The following is a 6000-nucleotide window of genomic DNA, read 5'->3' as shown; positions in this document are numbered from 1 at the left end:
TCCTTCCTAGCCACACCCTTGGGAACTGCCAAAGTCTGTGATCTGGAGTTCATACGGAGGTTCAAACATCTGGCACTGAGTCTGATTCCTATTGGCCTGCTTTTAGGACTATAATTCACTACCTTCCTTCCTAGGGCCTAGGTCTCCCATACTTGCTATTGGGGGCAGAGCTATAGGAAGAAATTTTTCTACCTTGAATGGAGAGAGTGTAACTCACCTGGGGTACAGATGACAAAGGGATGTTTCAGTACTCTCAAAATTGGGGCAATCTGGAAGAAAAGCCCAACCACATTGCTTTAGTTACAGCTCTAGCTGGGGGTCCTATTTTCTAATGAGTCCTTCCAATTCTCCTTCACTGATTTATACAGTGTGTTAGCATACACACATCCCAAGGCCTCCCAGGGCTTCTGATTTAAGATTTTTGTCAAACCTGTAGAACACATGTCAGATGAGAACCTCTGGGTGAGTAACACAATTGCCGTTTGTGGCTTTGTGGTTTTTTGTAAAGATTTGGCCCGCTTCTCACTTGACCCATACAAGTTACCTGACAACATCCCATACTTTCTTCATCCCTCCCCCATACCAGTCTCCCCCCCCAAAATCCTAACCTTTGGAGGGGATTAAAAACCATTTACTATTGCCAGGAACCAGGCTCTTCAATGATCCCAGGGGGGGATATAAACTTTCCAATTGATTGATAGACCTATGCAGGGACATCCAACAGAACAGATGTGCATCTGGCTGGTGGAGGGTGGGGAGCTGTCAAAGCTCATTCAGTAAAAGAGCCTGTCAATTCCCCAGGTCCCCCGCTGTCAGGACCAACTAAACTACATGGAGTGACCAGGGGTGAGGAATGAAGGGATGGCCGAGGGGAGAAGTCTTCAATTACGGCTGAAATTCGCCTCCTCCACGACAGCAAAGGGTTTCTCCCCCCTTTCGTGTCAACAAATATGCAACCAATTAAAGTAATTGCGGGAGTTATTTATGACCCACAGGAAAACACTGCCGGATCCTAAAGGACAAGGTCGTAGGGAGAAGGCACCTCTCTGTTTTTGGTGTGTGTGGTGTGCATATTGTGTTTTCCTTCAGATGTTTCAATCAACTTGTGGTATCCATGTGTCTGGTGACCATGGCCCCTGGAACTTTTGTTTGCAGGTGTTGCTTGCAAGGCTAGGGACATAAAAGGGGTGGGGGTGGGGTGGGAGAAAATAGTTAAAAGTCTTCAGATTTCAAACTGTGATCCAACGATAGGAACACTTTTGAAAGATCCCCAGCACCACCACCTTAATCCTCTCTCAACAACCTAACTTCCCCTAACAACCACCATCCCAAATTGCAGGAGTAAGTTTTTCCCCCCTTTTGCTCCCACTGTTATGTGATTGTTTGGGATGACAGCTTTGTTACTGTTCAGAGCCGTGCACAAGACAGGTTTTAATTAGAGCTATTAAGGGCTTTGAATTGACACAATTAGGTCGAGTATTAATGGGGACTCCATGTATGCTTTTGAACAGTAAGGCTCTATTTTTTGGTCCCAGGATGGGGAGCAAGGAGACAGGGGAAGTGGAACAGCTAATGAAGTCAGAGAGTGCAACTTATCTCTGCAAAAGAGGCCAAAGTAACCCCTTCAGTGGAGAGGGAAGGCAAGCATGGAGGAGATGGGGGAGGGGGGAGGGGAGGGAGAGAGAGAGAGAGAGAGAGAGAGAGAGAGAGAGAGAGAGAGAGAGAGAGAGAGAGAGAGAGAGACATTCTCAGGTCTTTTCTCTTTTAAAAACTGATCCTATGAACCAAATGAACACTTTCTGGAAAACAGTTTGGAATTATATGTGAAAAATTACAAAACTGTTCATTCCCTTTGAACTGGTGATCCCAATACAAGATTCATACCTTCTTGAAGTACAAGTCAGAAACAAAGGTCTAATAAATCTCAAAATATCTATAGAAATACTTTAAATGGAAATAAAGAACTGGAAACAAAATGGGTGTTCATTGACCTGAAGCACTGTGATCCAGTACAAAGAACAGTTAGAAGACCTTGATTCAAATACCATCTTTGACTCCTACTACCTATATGACAATGAACAAGTCTTTTAACTTGCCTTAAGCCTCCCTTTCCTCAAATATAAAATGAGAGCATTGGACTAGTTCTGCAGTTCCTTCTAACTAGATTATCCTATAATTGGATCATCATCCCAAAGAATAGATAATGAAATATTCTTCCCTCCTCTAAACAGTGGTAAAGGACAATTGAATGGAATGTTGTATATGTTGTCACTTCAATGGGTTTCTTTGTCTAATTATCTATTACAGCACTCCAAAAAAAAAAAGATATTTTTAAATGTTCCTTTCAGCAATTAAAGTAAAATTACAAGATATCATGGTTAAAGAGACAGTGAAAATATGTGTTATGTAAAGGAAAAAAAATTCTTGGTGATATGTGTGAATATGTGTACAAATACTTTCTTGGGTTGTTCATTTTTATTTCTGTGTGCTATGTATATTTTCATATGTACACACATGTGAATATATTCCTTATTATAAATCTATTTTATGTCTTGTATGTCCTTGTACATAATTTTATCTCTTCCTTCATATGTGATTATTTGCATCTATGAGTATATTTGTATTTGTTATTTACACATTATCTCCCCCATCAGATTGTGAATTCCTTGAGAGCAAGGATTATGTTTTATATCCTTACTGCTAAATTCAATATCTAGTATATATTATCATTGTTCAGCCATTTTTCAGTCATATCAAATTCTCCATGACTCCATTAAGGGTTTTCTTATCAAAGATTTTGGAGTGATTTGCCATTTCCTTCTCCAACCCATTTTGCAGATAAGGAAATGAGACAAACAGGTTAAATGACTTGCCCAGATAATAAGTGCCTGAGGACAGATTTGAACTCAGGAAAATGAATTTCCCTGACTTCAGATCTGACACTCTATCTACCACACTACTGAGCTGTGATAAAATATATTTTGGTCATATAGCTAGTAAGGGTCTGAGACTGGATTTTAATTCAGGAAGATGATTCTTCCTGACTTCAGGTCCAGCATTCAATTCACTGTGCCACCTAGCTCACCATAGTTGCATGCCCTCCACTAAAGTCCTGCCCAAATTTCTCATCAAGGCATTCTAGTGACCCTGATTCCTCATGTTTTTGAAAGTATAGCACAAAATCTGAAAGGTACTACTAAATAGAAAAGATTTTGTTGTAAGCCTGATGACTCACTGTGTATGCACCTATTATCTGAGGATCCCCCATAGCTAAATTTGGAGAAAGTCATCATTAAAGTTTAGCCATTATAATGATTCACTTATTGTTTGAAGTAAAATAAAAGACATGGATCATATTCAGAGAACTTATCAAACTACAAGGTATAATTATAAGAACAAAGTATACTCTAGATATTTGCCAATCATATGCCCCCCAAAACCCAAACTTGAATTGAATGCAAAGAGGTAATTCAGGGGTTATACCACTGCAATGACTGCTTTTGTCAACATAAACTCTCTGGGGAAAGAGTCAAGCCTGACCAGCCTACAATATTCCACTACTTAACCAGAGATATAAGTTTATATACTAAGATTACAGAGCAGGTAGATGATTGAGTGGACACATAACTAGATCTGGAATCAGGAAGACCTAAATTCAAACCCAGTCTCAGACACTTACTAGCTGTGTCACCCTCTGCAAGTCTCTTAATCCTTTTACCTCAGTTCCTCATTGGTAAAATAAGCTGGAAAAGGAAATAACAAACTACTCCAGTACCTTTGCTAAGAAAATCCCCATAGGGGTCTTGAAAAGTCACATACAACTGAACAATAATAACTAAGATTACATTTTTTCTCACATAAGCTATTCATCCCTCCTCACAAAAAGGACACAAAAACACTACGAACTCAAAGATTAAAAAAATATAAAACAAAAGTTATCAAGTGATATATTTTAATCATAGAAATTCATGAGAATCATCTACTAAAACTTAGAGAGGATTGTGATTTTCATTCATAGAGACTCATACGGATGAAGAAGTGTTTGTATACACATGTTCTTGTATTTGTAAACATGCGTTATATATAACACAAATCACTGTAGAAAAGAGTTGTGCAACCTTAGGTTATCTTAGGGCTGCATTAAAATAAAATAATTATTCGAGAGCCAGCCTAGAATTAAAAAAAAATGCAGTTCACATTAAGTGCATATACTACTAGTAAGTGAGGACTCCAGGGCCAAGGTTCTTAGATATAAAAGGTTATCTAATAACTTCTTAGAAAGTGGGGGAATGCCTGTCATCAATAAAACAGGCAAAGGTGCAAAGCATGAAAGCAAACACAAAACAACAAAGTGACCACACAACAGTATAAAAGTAGGTGCATAGTAACTAGTCTGCCTCATTCAAACAGAACACATCCCATAGATCGATTGAAAATTCTGTACTATCTGTTCTGTCTTAAATACTGCTTAAATACACCAAAGAAATTAACATCAAGATTATTTATAAATGATGGAATTAAAAAATGTAATTTGTATTTCATGCAAATTATTATTGTATTTTTTCATTCCTGAAAACTAAAACCCACAGGTGGGTCACACAAAATTGCACTGCAGACTGCATGCCACCTGAAGGACATATTTTGGATAGTCCTGCTCTAGAATATAAAATTACATGGTCAGTGTTATCTCAGTGACTATCTCTTTGGTTCAACTCTTTTTATCTGAGAAAAAAATTACTAGGTTAAAGATTATGGATTGGAAACAACTGGGTTCTAGAAGCCTTGTTTGTTTCCAACTTACTAAATTATGTTCATTTTACCTAAGACTTTCCAAACTAACTCCAAGTTGATTTTTTAAAAATCTTAATGAGAAATCAAGCAACATTAACTCTTTTCTTTTGAAAGATGTGTGTGCAAGATGATAAAAACACATTTCCCCCTTATATGAAACATCTAATAATTACAAAAGTTCAGATAAGCCATGACAGTTAATAAACAGTTAAGTATCTACTGTGAACCAGGCATATGATAGTTTAGTATTGAAGCAGATAGAGTTCCAGTACTAGAGTCAGAAACACTTATCTTCCTGAGTTCATATGTGGCCTCAGCCATTTACTAGCTATGTGACCCTAGGCAAGTCACTTATCCCTTCTTCAGTTGCCACTGAAGTGGCAAATAACTTCTCTATCTTTACCAAAAAAACCTTAAATGGGGTCCTGAAGAATTAGACATGACTGAAAACAATCAAATAATAACAACAACACATATCAATTATTATATTAAGCAGGAGAGATATAAAACATGTCCTTAATTTCAAAGAATTTAGTGTCTAAGAGGGAAATAATGTGTAAACAACTGTGTACACACAAAATACATAAAGAATGAATTGGGGGTGGCTAGGTGGTGTAGTGGATAAAGCACCGGCTCTGGAGTCAGGAGTACCTGGGTTCAAATCCTGGTCTCAGACACTTAATAATTACCTAGCTGTGTGGCCTTGGGCAAGCCACTTAATCCCGTTTGCCTTGCAAAAACCTAAAAAAAAAAGAATGAATTGGAGATAATCAACAGAAGGAAAGTATTAGCATTAAGGGGGATTCAGGAAAAGCTTCTTATTGAAAATGGGATTTTAGCTAGAACTTGAAGGAAACCAGTAAAGGCAGGAGGCAGAAATGAGTAGGTGGAAAATTTCAGACTTGAGGGAAAATCAGTGAAAATGGATGGTCTTGTCTGAGCAACAGCAAGGAGACCAGTGTTACTGAATCATAGATTATAGGTTGGCTTATAAGATGAATAAATCTGAAATATAAGAACTAGAGTTTAGCCAGCCTCCAAAAGAGAAATGGTCAAAAGATATAAACAAACAGTTCTCAAAAGAAGAGCTGCAAACTATTCATTGCCATATAAAAGAATGCTCCAAATCACTAATAATAAGAGAAATGCAAATCAAAGCTGAGGTCTCACCTTCACTCAGTAAACTGATAAAGATGACAAAAGATGGGA

Source organism: Macrotis lagotis, chromosome 4, assembly GCF_037893015.1.
Source record: "Macrotis lagotis isolate mMagLag1 chromosome 4, bilby.v1.9.chrom.fasta, whole genome shotgun sequence".
NCBI classification, from domain to species: Eukaryota; Metazoa; Chordata; class Mammalia; order Peramelemorphia; family Peramelidae; genus Macrotis; species Macrotis lagotis.
Note: the sequence above shows the minus strand (reverse complement) of the source record.